Below are 14,757 nucleotides of genomic sequence, written 5' to 3' on the forward strand. Positions count from 1 at the left end.
ACGTACCATAGTTCTGTAGCACAGTGTCGGCAGTTCTGAATGCTATGTGAAGTTCTAGACTAATGGGTGTTTTAGACATAGAGTCAGCAGCTGTTTTGAATTGTCTAAAATGTACATCTGGGAGACGGGGCTTCATCTGTATGGTCGTGGGATCAAAGAGGATGAGCATCAAATCAGACAATGCTGGGTAGAAGACATATTAGTTTAACTAAATTGGTCAAAAAGTTTTGTTTATTACCAAAAAGGAATCACTAAATATGAGTTAGTCTGTGAAATTGATATCATCATTGATTGCCATTTGTTTGATTAATACAGGCTCTGTTGTCTGCGGAGAGTCATGGAGGTGCTATGGAGTTAGGAGTTTGACAGAAAGGGTGAGTCTACTGCAGCTCACACACGAACTTGATGAATATATACCGCATGTGGGACATGCAAAGGAAATGTTTAGAAAAGAAAAGAACCAGAAGCAGCAGGAAGAAAAACATGCATAAAGGGAGAAACATCAACTAATTTTCACTGTGGCAAATGTAAATATGAAGTATCCCAGACATTTTAGAATAGAATACACTTGAATGGGAATTATAGGTCCATCTGCCCATTATCTATACCTGCTCATCCTGTCACATTTTACTGGAGGTACAAGTCAGTGACATCTTATAATGCATTAATGCTGGTTTAAGGCTCCAAGCACATTTCATGAAGTATTTTGAAATTAATGACATGTTTTGAAAACAATGTCACTGTCATTGTCCATTGTCTTTTTATCAGCTTAACCAGCAAAGAACAAAAGGTCACATCTTTGCAAGTGGTTGCAGCAGGTGATTGTGGTTATGTGATGTGTGTGTGTGTGTGTGTGTGTGTGTGTGTGTGTGTGTGTGTGTGTGTGTGTGTGTGTGTGTGTGTGTGTGTGTGTGTGTGTGTAAGGGACTTTCTGCATACAAAATGTATGGTGTGAGGATTAAAGAACAGTCTATTTGAAAGAAGAAAAAAAATAGTCCCTCCTTTTATGCTAATCCACTCATCTGATGTGACCAGATGATGCGCCGTTGCAAAGTCACTTTAATCAGATATAATGAAGTTTGAATAGAAAGGATGCAGCCCAAGCATCCACCGCCTCTCCAGCTGTGTCTCCCAGCTCAATGAGATCAATAAGAACTCAATAAGTCTGTGCTGCTGATTCATCCAATCAGAGATTTAACTTTTACTTTGGTCACTCAGGTTAGTTTCAGCGCAGGAATAGAGGTAATTAACGGCATTTCTCCACAAGAGGAAGCAGATATCCTCCCTTTGCAGATATATTGCCTCTGGCTGTCTTCACCTTACACTTTCAACCGGATTAGGAGGAAATCATGATCAAAGGTGGGGGGATTATACTGGACATTTGGGGCTGATGGGTAGGGGCAACATGTTGGCCTCAGTGTATTTATGCTTCACAGTCAGGTGTTGACCTAGTTATAGAAGGTCGAGTAAGGAGGCAGCCAATAGAGAAAGACATATGCAGCAATAATTGTGTTCAAAATTTGAGAAGAATCTGTGTGACACGGATCACTCATGAGTTTTCTTAGGACAGTGTGACACACATAGGACATTAATCAAATCATTGCAAATAGTCTTTTGATGCCCAAGCCTCAGATACAAAAAATTATTGAACTATCGCCCTAAGCGGCCTCCAGGGTTGTACCAGGTTCCTTTAAATAAAGTTAGAGGGCGATGTAAGGTCAGCGTGACAAAATTTAATCGTCTTCTATGTCAGATACAGGAAGAAGGCTTTTACTGTAATTCAAAATCAAAGGAATAGCTTTGTTGTGTGGCCTAAGCTTAGAGGAAGATTTTCCTGTAAGCTCTGAAAACATCAAAACAATGTTTCTACTGTACCATCTCCAAATTAAAATGTTACTGTCCTGACTATCCTCTCATCCCCATGTATGGAGAGGGATTAACCCAGCAGAGAAGATTCACATAAGTCACCTCATCCAAAAACCCCATTTCATCATTGAAGGCCAGGGCACATCAATATAGCAGCAGTATAATAACACTGTCATTGCATTTGATGAAATATGTCATCTTTTCTCATTGGTTTTTACTTATTGGTATTTACTTTAAAAACAACAAGTTGACTTCTGATGACTTCAAATGAAAATACTGCTGACTTGAATGAGCATAAAATCATCACCAAAGCACAATGAGAGCAAGATCATTGTTTATTGGATGCCATAAAATCCAAAATACTGAAGCACTTACCATAAAAAAAAGAAAAAAAAAGAAATAAGAAAACAGGATCTAGCTTATTTTAACATATTGACCGTAAATGGGGGGAAAACTGTCCAGGCCCTGACCATATGTCCAAACAAAACCTCATAGACTGAGTATGCACTGTGACATTTTAACGCTTTGTTGAATTTGTAACAGGCTGTGGTTTTACAGGGAGATATGTGCAGGATTATTTTGTGACTTGGAGCAGCGACTTTCTGAAGCCTGTTCACAGTGAGCTTGCCAGGCAACAAACAGAGACTGAAAGAGAGTTTGAAAATGTTGAACTATTAAAATATTTGGAAATCCAGCCTAAAAAGGTCTAGTAGATGATTTGGAAGGACTCAGATTTGATAAGTGGGTCCCATTTTGGAATTTGAATTTGATAAAATGCTTTTGGACGTCCAACCTATTCCTGCATGTACACCTCCCACAGCATCCACTTAACACTGCACGTGTAGACTCCAGCCATGCCTGAAGGCAGCAGAATAGATGAATTCATAAGGTAACCACTATTGTCGCTGGTTCCTTGACCATGGCAGATGAGAAGTGGTTCGTCACAGTGCAATATTTAACAGTCAAACCCAAGACTGAGGCCCTTGTGTATCCAAAGAACTCAGAGAGGGCATGTAACACCACAGCATCTATAAAATATGGGCTATTCACAAGACCGTGGCAGACTTCTTCAGTAGGTTGCAACAGTATTGTTACGGTATTGTCTAAATACTTCTTCAAAAACAATAAAGCCTGTTTTCTTCAATTGATCTTTTCCTGCTCAGCTATTAACTAGATATCATGCTGCATGTCTGAAGCTGTGATAAAGTTGAATGTCTATGTTTTGCTATCATCATGGTCACGTTAACGATGTCAGGTTGCTGTTGAATCTGAGGTCATATGACCCCCACTCCCATATTATGATTTTTCTAATAAACGTTCAGTGAAAAAAAGACATTCAGTAACAGTGCTTCTTCAGTATAGGCTGGCTCGCTAATTGTGTTTCAATCTTCTGAGGCTGGAACCAGCTCAGTTACAGACATCTGGTTAGTAGTTGAAGATCTTTCTAAATCGGCATGGGGATGTATGTCGGACACTCACCCAGCAGGCTTGTGAGACAGTTGGAGGTTGTCATCAGGGAGACAATGGGAAACAGCTGTACAGTTGTGTGCTATTGGGCAACTCCTACTTAACAACAACTCTGAGGTGAAACAAAAACCCTAATCTCCATCAATTTATTATATCCCCATCATGCTTCCCCTAAACGGATTTACCAGACTAGCATTCAGGCAACAGAATTCAATTCCTCTCTCCTCAGACCAGGGAACCTTCTTTCCATTTGACAAGCTCCAGACAGAATCTCACATGCATGTTTCTTTTTCGTTTGGTGTTTCTGTCTCGCCACAACATAATGAAAGCCAGATTGATGGATTGCCGCAGTGACTTTTGTCTTTGTGGTAGGTTTTCTCATCTCTGCAAAAAGGCTGAGACTCTTAGTTCTTGGTCACCCGTGTTGCCAGGTTACAGTATTTGACCAGACAGCCGACTTTTGAAACTCTTGCTGGCTCATGTTTAACAAAGATGTGGAAAACTCTAAAATCTGTCAGAAATATACACCTTCTCCAGGTGTATAGTACTGCATGGAAATTCTATCATGGAGGTCTGTATATGTGATGTCTTAGTTTTTGCTCTGACATGCTCTGTGAACTCTATCAGTTTACATGGACAGATGTGTACAAGCCCAAATACTTTTTAGCACCAGGATTTAGAATGGCAACATTTCAGTCAATGTATAGGCAATTAATTTGAATGGATGTGATAAGAGGATGTACAGTTAATGGCAAAGAGAAAAGTTTTGTAGCTGCTCTTACTGTAGTTCACCAACAAGCCATCCAGTTGTCACTTAATCACCAAGGTTCCAGCCCCATCCATGATTCTCTCATTTGAAAAAAAACATCAGGAAAACATTTGGATTTTTTTGACATCTGGTCCCAGTTTTTGCCATTTACTTGAGCTGTGGTGGCCTCTAGCTGGGTGTTCCAGTGGTTGAAGAGTTTGAAATATTAAAAATAAGTTGCAATATCAGAATAACCTTTGAAAATGCACTCATAAAGACTTCCTCAAAGATAAGTAGAAGAGCAGGACACCAATCTTCACTGTTCCTCCTCTCCCCCTCTTTAGCCATCGCTCATCTTCTGCGTGGTTGCTGTGAGATTGGCATGTGCTGTGATGCCACATGTGAAAAGGAAAATGTCATTGGAGAGTCTGTTCTTCACCTTTCTGTTTACCAACCTCCTGTCATTAGGACACTGCACATGAAAGCAATGACAGATATGAAGGGAAAAAACTCTGAAATGGAAGATTGAGTTTGCTTTCCTCCCCCGTTACCCTTTTGTTTGCCTTCCATTCTTCAAAAGTCAGCGTAATATCCATCTGGCTCTCTTCCACCTCTGCTGTACCTTCTTCCATCTCCTAGCTTAAAAGACAGAACAAGAAATGATTACCTTTGCCCAGAGATATCGGGCCCTGACTCCAGTGTAAACTCATTTGGAAAGCAGATGCTCATACATCATATTTCACTCACCAGAATACAAAACTGATTACCATGACACCAGCTGAACCATGAGTGGCAAACTTAGTTTGAGGACTTCCTACTTTGCTGATGAACCAAGCATGCTATAGTGTTTTTTCTACCTCATGTACTGTTCAATCTCTGTCTATCTGTGAGGACAGGACATTAGACTGGCACCCATACATTCCACAGAAATATGAGTTTCTCAATTCAAAAAGTCACTTATAGCTGCGGCTGTTTCCACAGTCTAATTTAATTCAGATTATCCCAAAGGCTGGTTCATGACACTGTCACAGCCTCGCCACAGATTTCTATGTGATTTCTAACCCTTTATGAATTTTTGAAGCACAGTGAATTTATAGTAAATTTGACTGTAAGGATCTTGATGGAATTGATTATTTATTGAGAATGAAGACCAGGGCTAGGTGTCATTTAAAAAAATATGTCATCAGTACCAGTACCAGTACCCTTAAAGTGATACTGATACCAATGGAGTACTAAATTCTTTCTTTTTTCCTCTTTCATTCAATACTATATTTGATACTGCCTACAGCCTGCCAAAAAAACCAAATTTGTTTCGATAAAATTCAAGCTCAGTTTTTATGCACAAAAGATGAGTAATTAACCAAGGTTTTCTCGATTTCTTATTACCTGAAGTAATCAACAGTTCCAGCATGTACTCTTGAGGAGAAGCTGATGGTGGTGTTGCCAACACATTTCAGATATTTACCCTGGGTTTTCTCCATTGTGATGTCCTGCAGGTTGTACAAACATTTGGGTTTCTTTTGGCATTGGATAAACCAGAGGGTTCCAGTTATTTAGTTATTCTGTTGTCTATTGAGGGCTTGGGTTGTGGTAGTCTAACTGTGGGGATCCTGGTCAGGATCCTCATTTGAAGGGAGGGGGTGTGACGACCTCTCTTCCTCTTGAATTGGTAGTCTGACATGCTCTGACTGTTTTCTTGCAGAGGTAGATGGAGCTGGGAGGGTCGTCTACCTGTACCTGCCTTTCTGGGCGGGGCTTCCAGAGTGTATATAATGACTGCCTCTAGGGGTGTGTCTCTCTCTCTCACCTGGGCCTGCAGCAGGGCTCACAGCCTCTTTTCCTTTGTTTAGTTTGATGCACTTCACAACACACACTACACCATATCTTCACTCATCCATACACTGCTGCCACGACTGATACTTTTCCTATTGTACATATCCCACTAGTTTAACATTTATGTTGGTTTGAGTTAAATAAACTACTTTTTGTTTAAGATATCTGTGTGTGACCTCCCTTCTTGTTGCCATCCTTGAGCCAGGTGGTAACAAATGGGGGCTCGTCTTTGTGTGTAAGGGAGTGTGGCACACAGATTTTGGCTTACTCTTGTTGGAGTTGGTTTTGCCTAGCAGTAGATAACTAGTGTTTTTCTGGACTGGTGGCAGCTGGTAAGGGCTGGGAAGTTTGGAACCCTTATTCCTGACAGGTTAAGCAATGTGGGGCACTTGCTGTCTCCATTGACCCTTTTTTTTGTTTTAGTTTGTTATTTTTGTGCAGCAAGTGGCTAGAGCAGTTGCTCAGGTGCACTTCCAGGACTGCCTAGGTGATTTCCAGCATGCTGGAGATTAACCGGGTCGCTGGGCTTTGTGCTTAATTATCCTACCACAGACCTGCATGAAGACTAGGGTTAAGTGAGTCAGCTAGTATTGGTTAGGCAGTTAGCCAGAGGAATGAGGTTCCATATTTGAAGCAGCCGGTTGCCATGTGGTCACTGTTTGAAAGATTTTTGGTGGGTGTCTAGTCTGTCTGGTTGACAGGAGGATTTTTTTCTGCTAGGTAATTGTGTCTCTTGATTTTGGGGGGAGATGGAGTTTATTGAGGATTTTGTGCAGACTCCAAGTGAGGAATTGCTCAATTGTTATAAGAAAGATCAGCTGTTGAAAGTGGCTGACTTCTATAAGGTGGAGCTTCCGAAGGAAGTTGAGTAAAGAGGAACTGTTGAAAACATTAAAGGACAAATTGGCTGAAAGTGGGATTTTGTCTGGTCTTGGGGATGGTGCACCTGTTAGTGTGACTGATTCTGCTGATAAAGCCTCACCTGTTGTAAGTAGGTCAGTGCCTAGTGTGGCTGGGTATGGAGTTGGACTGACTTTTGAGCAGCAAAAGCAGCTTCTTCTATTACAATTACAACATGAACAGAAAAATGTTTTGGAGGTGGAAAAACTGAGACAAGAGGCCCGTCTTCGGGAAGTTGAACTAGCTCATGTGCAGGCAAATAAGCAGATGGAGTTGCAGCGCTACAAGTTCGAGCTCATGAGTGCGGGCAAGCTGCAGCCTGAGTCGTCAACGGCTGGTGTTGCAGTGTCACATTTCCTTCCTACTCATTCATTTGATGTTACTGTTAACCTACGGCTAGTTCCTAAGTTTAACGACCAGGATCCGGATATTTTTTTTGTGCTGTTTGAGCGGCTAGCTGAGGCACGACATTGGTCTGATGCTGAGCGTACCTTGCTGCTTCAATGTGTCCTCACTGGAAAAGCCCAAGAAGCTTACTCAGCCTTGAGTGTTACTGATAGTGTTAAATATGAATTGGTTAAAACAGCTGTTCTCAGAGCATATGAGTTGGTACCAGAAGCATACCGTCAACGGTTCAGACAATTCAGGAGAGGGAGACAGACTCATAGTGAGTTTTCTCGTGATTTAGTCAATCATTTTAACCGCTGGTGTGCTGCTTCTCAGGTAGAGACATTAGTGGATCTGCAGGAGCTAATCTTACTTGAGCAGTTCAAGAATACCTTGTCTGATCGTGTTGTGACATACTTAAATGAACAGAAGGTGACGACGATTTCAGATGCTGCCAAGTTGGCGGATGAGTTTGTCTTGACCCACAAATGTTTTACTGGTGAGAACCGTGGCCAGGGAAACCATACTTATAGAGAGAATATGGCGTCGGCTCACACCAGTAAGTGGTTGTCTGACAGGACTGACAGGTTTGTAAGTAAAGTTGGCCAGGGGTTACAGGCGAAGCTGGACCCTAATCGTGTCTGCAATTATTGTTTTGGAAAAGGTCACTGGCGAAATGAGTGTCCAGTGTTGAAAAAAAAGTGGAAGTCGGGTGCATTTGCTACAAAACCATGTGGCGCTGCTGCTACTTTGTGTGCTGATGAGCGAAGCCGTGCTATTGCTGCGGTACAGACTATCACAAAACCTTCAGAGGGGCCAGTGATTGAGCTTCCTGAGGTGGAGACACAACTGTCCGATTCTACAGTAAGTGCAGAGATTGACCCTGGTTACGCTGCCTTTGTGTCAGATGGCTTTGTTTCACTGATTGGTAGTGACGGGAAAGTACCTGTAAAGATATTGAGGGATTCGGGCACCCTTGACTCATTTATTGTGGGCTCTGTTTTGCCTTTCTCTCCTGACTCTGCTGTTGGTTCCAGTGTTGAGGTTCGTGGAATGGGTTTGACAGTTTTTTCTGCTCCACAACATCGTTTGACTTTAATTTCAGATCTGTTACAGGGTGACGTGGTCATGGGGGTGCGTCCTTCATTGCCTATGGGGGGAGTGCAGGTCATCCTGGGAAATGACCTGGTTGGTGATCGGGTGTGGTCAGATGTGCCCGCTCGGAGTGTCGAGCCAGCTTCTCAAGTAGTACGTAGGGAGTCTCTCACAGCCACCTCTACAATTCTTCCCACCTGTGCAGTGACACGAGCTATGAGCTCTGTCAGTAGTGGTTCTGCTGTTGAGAACTTCGATAGGAAGAGAAAACCAGTGTTTCCTGTCCCTGCTTATCATTTGCCTGTGTCTTGCAGTGACCTCATTCAAGAACAAAAGGATGATTCTACACTTCAGGTTTTGTTTTGCCAGGTACTCCCTGATCATGAAGTGGAGAGTGCAGCCTGTGGTTATTTTCTCCAAGATGGGATTTTGGTAAGAAAATGGGTTCCTCATGGAGAGTGTTTTGTGGGGGATGAAATAGTGCAGGTTGTTCTACCACTTAAGCGAAGACCCACAGTATTACAGATCGCTCATGATGGTGTGTCAGGTCACCTAGGTGTAAGGAAAACCTATGATCGAGTTCTGAGACATTTTTACTGGCCTCGGTTAAAAAAAGACATCTCTGCCTTTATCAAGACTTGTCACACGTGCCAACTGACTGGAAAACCAAATCAGGTAATAAAGCCTGCTCCATTATATCCTATTCCTGTTGCTGAACACCCATTTGAGCATTTGATTGTTGATTGTGTTGGTCCCCTGCCACGCTCCAAGTCAGGTAGTAACTTTTTGCTAACTGTGATGTGTCAAGCTACACGCTACCCTGCAGCCTTTCCCCTCAGAAATATAACCACCAAATCTGTTGTGAAGGCATTGACACAATTCATGTCTACCTTTGGTATTCCTAAAGTTATACAGTCTGATCAAGGGTCTAATTTTACATCGAAGTTGTTTGCAGAAGTGTTGCAGCAGTTAAACATCAGACATTCACAGTCCAGTGCTTATCATGCTCAGAGCCAGGGAGCTTTAGAAAGGTTCCATCAAACCTTAAAGTCCCTCCTTCGTGCATATTGCACCGAGTTGGATCGTGATTGGGAAGAAGAGTTACCATGGCTTATGTTATCAGCTAGGGAGGTGTCTCAGGAGAGCCTGGGTTTTAGCCCAAATGACTTAGTGTTTGGTCACACTGTGCGTGGTTTTTTGGCCTCCTTACAGAGTGACTGGAAATCAAAAGAGGCTCCACAAAACTTGATAGATTATGTCAATGGTTTTAGACACCGTTTGTATCAGGCCAACAAGCTGGCAAAAGAAAACCTAAAGGCAGTTCAACACAAAATGAAACGTCTTCATGATCGGCGTGCCGAAAGTCGGGAATTTAGTCCTGGTGATCAAGTTCTGGCGCTTTTGCCTCTAGTGGGATCTCCATTCCAGGCTAAGTTTTGTGGCCCTTATATGGTGGCTAAAAAGGTGTCTGACTTAAATTACTTAATCTCAACCCCTGACCGGAAGAAATCAGTGCAGTTGTGTCATGTTAACCTGCTTAAACCATACTTTGCTCGGTCTTCAGTGGCAGGACTTGAGTCATCGCCGTCTTGTGTTGCTGTAGCAGTTCCAGTGGGTCAGGTACGTGTACATTCTGATCCGGCAGTAGAAACAGAGGAAGAACTGTGTACACCGGATGATGGCATGTTGAGAGGTCGACTTAAAAGCTCTGAGTCTCTTGCGAGTCTGAACGAAATGTTGACCCATTTGTCTGAACCAAGACGATCAGAGTTAGTAACGCTAGTTAAAAGTTACCCCTGCCTCTTTGCAGATACCCCATCTCGTACTCATCTCATCGAGCATGATATTGATGTGGGAGAGGCTCCACCAGTCAGACAGCGGTTTTATCGTATGTCACCGGTCAAACATGAACATTTAGAGGCAGAAGTCAAATACATGTTGGAAAATAACATTGCGGAGCCATGTGCATCTAGTTGGTCCTCCCCCTGTTTGCTGGTAAAGAAGTCCGATGGTACATTTAGACCCTGTACAGACCTGCGGAAGGTAAATAAACTGACCAAACCTGACTCTTTTCCACTTCCTCGTATGGAGGATTGTGTGGATCAGGTTGGGTCTGCCAAATTCGTCAGCAAGTTTGACTTGCTTAAAGGTTACTGGCAGGTTCCACTGACACCTAGAGCTAGGGAGATTGCCTCCTTCATTACACCCAGTGGGTTGTACTCGTACACAGTAATGCCATTCGGGTTGCGTAATGCCCCAGCCACATTTCAGCGCCTGATAAATAAGGTGGTGTCAGGTCTGGTGGGCTGTGCTGTGTATTTGGACGACGTTGTGGTTTATAGCGACACTTGGGAGGATCATCTACAGCGAATTCAAGCTTTGTTTGACCGACTGGCTCTGGCTTCTTTGACTGTTAACTTGGCAAAGTGTGAGTTTGCTAAGGCAACAGTAACCTACTTGGGTAAGGTCGTTGGCCATGGGCAAGTGCGTCCAGTAAGGGCTAAGGTGTCGGCGGTTGACAAATTTCCTGTTCCTGTGACCAAGAAAGACCTATCCCGTTTTCTGGGTATGGTGGGGTATTATCGTGGATTTTGTAAGAACTTCTCCACAGTGGTTGCTCCCCTAACTTCCCTTCTTAGCCCAAAAGTGAAGTTTGAGTGGTCTCGTATCTGTCAAGAAGCTTTTGAGTCTGTTAAGTCTATGTTGTGCTCTGCCCCTGTCCTAGCAGCTCCGCAGATGGAAAAGCCTTTCTCATTGTATGTGGATGCTAGCAAGGTGGGAGCGGGGGCTGTCCTCATGCAGACTAATGACCATGGTGTTGACTGTCCGGTGAGTTTCTTTTCCAAAAAATTCAACATACATCAGTTGAACTATTCCATCATTGAAAAAGAGGCACTGGCACTCATCTGGGCACTGAGACATTTTGAGGTTTATGTGGGCAGTGGAGCAAGTGCTTTAGTGGTCTACACAGATCATAATCCTCTGACCTTTCTCCACTCGCTTCAAAATCCAAACCAGCGTCTGATGCGTTGGTGTCTTTTCCTACAGCCTTTCTATTTGGATGTACGGCATGTAAAGGGAACTGAAAATACTGTTGCAGATGCCATGTCACGAGGAATGTCCTAAGTTGTTTGTTTTCTTCCTGTATGGTCTCTTTCAGTTCGTTTTGGTGTCATCTCCTCTTAATCTGCTTCCTAGGTACCATGGTTGCTGAGTTGGTGCCCTCTATGGACAGGGTGTGATGTCCTGCAGGTTGTACAAACATTTGGGTTTCTTTTGGCATTGGATAAACCAGAGGGTTCCAGTTATTTAGTTATTCTGTTGTCTATTGAGGGCTTGGGTTGTGGTAGTCTAACTGTGGGGATCCTGGTCAGGATCCTCATTTGAAGGGAGGGGGTGTGACGACCTCTCTTCCTCTTGAATTGGTAGTCTGACATGCTCTGACTGTTTTCTTGCAGAGGTAGATGGAGCTGGGAGGGTCGTCTACCTGTACCTGCCTTTCTGGGCGGGGCTTCCAGAGTGTATATAATGACTGCCTCTAGGGGTGTGTCTCTCTCTCTCACCTGGGCCTGCAGCAGGGCTCACAGCCTCTTTTCCTTTGTTTAGTTTGATGCACTTCACAACACACACTACACCATATCTTCACTCATCCATACACTGCTGCCACGACTGATACTTTTCCTATTGTACATATCCCACTAGTTTAACATTTATGTTGGTTTGAGTTAAATAAACTACTTTTTGTTTAAGATATCTGTGTGTGACCTCCCTTCTTGTTGCCATCCTTGAGCCAGGTGGTAACACCATGCTTGGTGAGGTGCTACCCAACAGTTTTTTTTTGCTGAAATAATTCTTATGCATTTTTATTTTTACCAAACACCACAGGTGTAATGTAATTAAGCCATACGGTCAAGCGTTTTGGTGGCATGTGGGCACACTGAACTGCAAACTGTAATTGATGCGGTTGTGGGCCAGCCATAAAATTGCATAAAATCAAAGAATGCTTGCAGTGATTTGCTGGGAGTAAAATCGAAACACAGGTATCACTTAACTAGAGATGATTTGATACTACCGGGTACTGGGGTATTTTGGTCAGTATGTATAAGGGTTCGAGTACTAATACCCAGCCCTAATGAAGACCTACTGAAATACTATATAAACACTGTGGATATAATGCTGCAGATGAATCCAATTCTATATCCAAATCCATAGGGGATTGTTACAAAAAATATTGGGTTTGGAAAAAGCAGGACCCTTCCAAATGTTATTAATTTTCCTAGGACACTCCCCTTGAGTCACCTTGAAAACATTGCAACACTCTCCCAATATCTCAGAATAATTACAACAGTATTGAGTTGGTGCAATTAACCATAAATAATTCAAGAGGTAAGGCAAGAATTAAAGATGTGCCCAAATTTTAACATTAATTCTCATAATGTGAGCTGTTAATAAACAGAAGAGAGGTGAAATTAACAATTGCCAAATTTATGTTGAACAAACGTGTCACATTTACCAAATAAAGGTGTGCCAACCACTCTGTATTTGAACATAGAGCTACAAAATAAACAGATATTACTACTGCTACTGAATAAGTGAACTGGGCACTGGACCAATTTGTGGGGCCAAATCATTTTCATACAGTCCCTAAAATGGGCAGACAGGGGCACTGCCTTTTTTTTCTTCATCAATATTGAATCAATATCAAAATGTGTATGCCCTTTTTCTAAGATATACTTTTGAACAACATTGTAATTTGTTGTAGATGAGTGGGCCCTGTGTCCCAGTGCTACAATACTCTCGTTGTTTTGGTTGTATGTTCCAGTATTAGGGAATAAAGCCTAGTTCCTTGTTTACAGCTGAAGATGTCATAACATCAGTTATATACACACCACCCCAGCTGAGCGTGCCCGTGTTTGCCTTTGGAACTGTAACAGTCCACTGTTTAATATGACATTCAGAGAGGAATCCTATTTGTATTGACCTTGTTGATGCTTGCATATTACCGTCCTTGTTTCATCGTGACTCAGCCCTGTCTCAGTTCAGTGTTCATGGATATTATCTTCAAGTATCCCCTAGGAAGTTGAAGGCCCTCATCATTGTTCTAAAAATCCTATTTGGCTGTGTGGGTCGTGTTTTCTTTTAATTGATTTTTTTTTTCATCCCAAGTTGGCAGTCATGAGAACATCACAATATTTGATGGTAGTGTGTTTTCTTATGGTTCAGGTGAACCGCACAATCTTGGCTTTTTGAATTGTTGCAAGGCTCTTGACTGACGTGGGTGAGACCTTTTAATATTACATTGTGGCTTGATGAACAGCAATTCCCCTTCTCCTGTAAGTTTTAAACAAACCAGAAGCAGCAAGGTTTTATTTTCGAAGGAACAAGCACTGCCATTATATTTATATACGGAACGGAACGAAATGGAACGGAACATCAGACAATGTCAAATAACATAGCCTAGATATGATATTCCCAGTATAAATATATTTTGTGTGAAAGAATTGGCACATGTACCAATAATTATTTATCAGACAACCCAAAGAAATGATGCATTCAGAAACTAGACAAGCCATTCACAACTGTTATTCTCTTGTGGAGTAATGTATTTACACTAAACCCCAACAGGCTTGGGATTCTGATTAAGTGTGACATAAGGCTTAAGGCTATTCAGTGACAGCAGAGCATACATGCTAACAGGCATTCATCAACTGTACATATGATATGACGAAGCTCACGGACACCCACCGTGCTACTGGACTGGAGTTAATCTGACATGCTATATCAAAAGAAATAACATAAGGAATTTTTATAATTCCATCAGTCATTAGTTAATTAAAATTAAATGAACAATCAAAATATTTTTATGGGAGCAGAGACTCAAGTCTTTATGTATTAGCTACTTTAGGTGAAAATTAGATATAATGTTTTGATGTTAATTTGATTACATTGCTGCTTGTGGGCATGTACGTTTTAAGCGTGAACACTGTCATGTTGTTGGTGTAAGGGCAATGTGGATTTTTTTGTCCTCAGAATGTGAGAGCACTCTTGTCCTCAGGAAAGATGCATCCAAACATGGAAGGTCACACACGTGTTGGCAAATACAGCCGTGCATGTCAGTCTTGTCAAATGCGATGGAATGTCATTCATGCTGACTGTAGGGTACCCACATACATTACAGCTCAACACAGTGCTTGGCTCAGGGATTAGTACTGTAGTCCACATCACTTTTACAGATTCCAAGTAAATTCTTAGACTATGTCCAAAGTCAATGGCGAGGCCAGAAATGAAAAAGGTCAAAAGAGACTTTAATCAAAAACATTGCCATGCCAAACTCCACCTGTTTTTTCTAAATACAAACTTGATTGTTTCAGATAAAAAGAAATAAGTAACACTTTATAATAACCATCATTGATTCATGGTAAATGTATAGTTGATTAAACTTTAATTAATAGTTATTTCAC

General features: G+C 42.0%; 1 protein-coding gene across 1 annotated transcript in view; it reads left to right on the forward strand.

Moving 5' to 3' along the window:
• Positions 1-14,757, forward strand: part of ntng1a (netrin g1a) — a 302,462-nt gene that overhangs the window by 84,805 nt on the left and 202,900 nt on the right. Inside the window, exon 4 of the mRNA XM_030397931.1 lies at positions 316-374. The gene's annotated coding sequence lies outside the window, so the exon portion shown is untranslated. The remainder of the gene's footprint in view (positions 1-315; positions 375-14,757) is intronic.

This window comes from Sparus aurata, chromosome 19, assembly GCF_900880675.1.
Source record: "Sparus aurata chromosome 19, fSpaAur1.1, whole genome shotgun sequence".
Taxonomy (NCBI): Eukaryota; Metazoa; Chordata; class Actinopteri; order Spariformes; family Sparidae; genus Sparus; species Sparus aurata.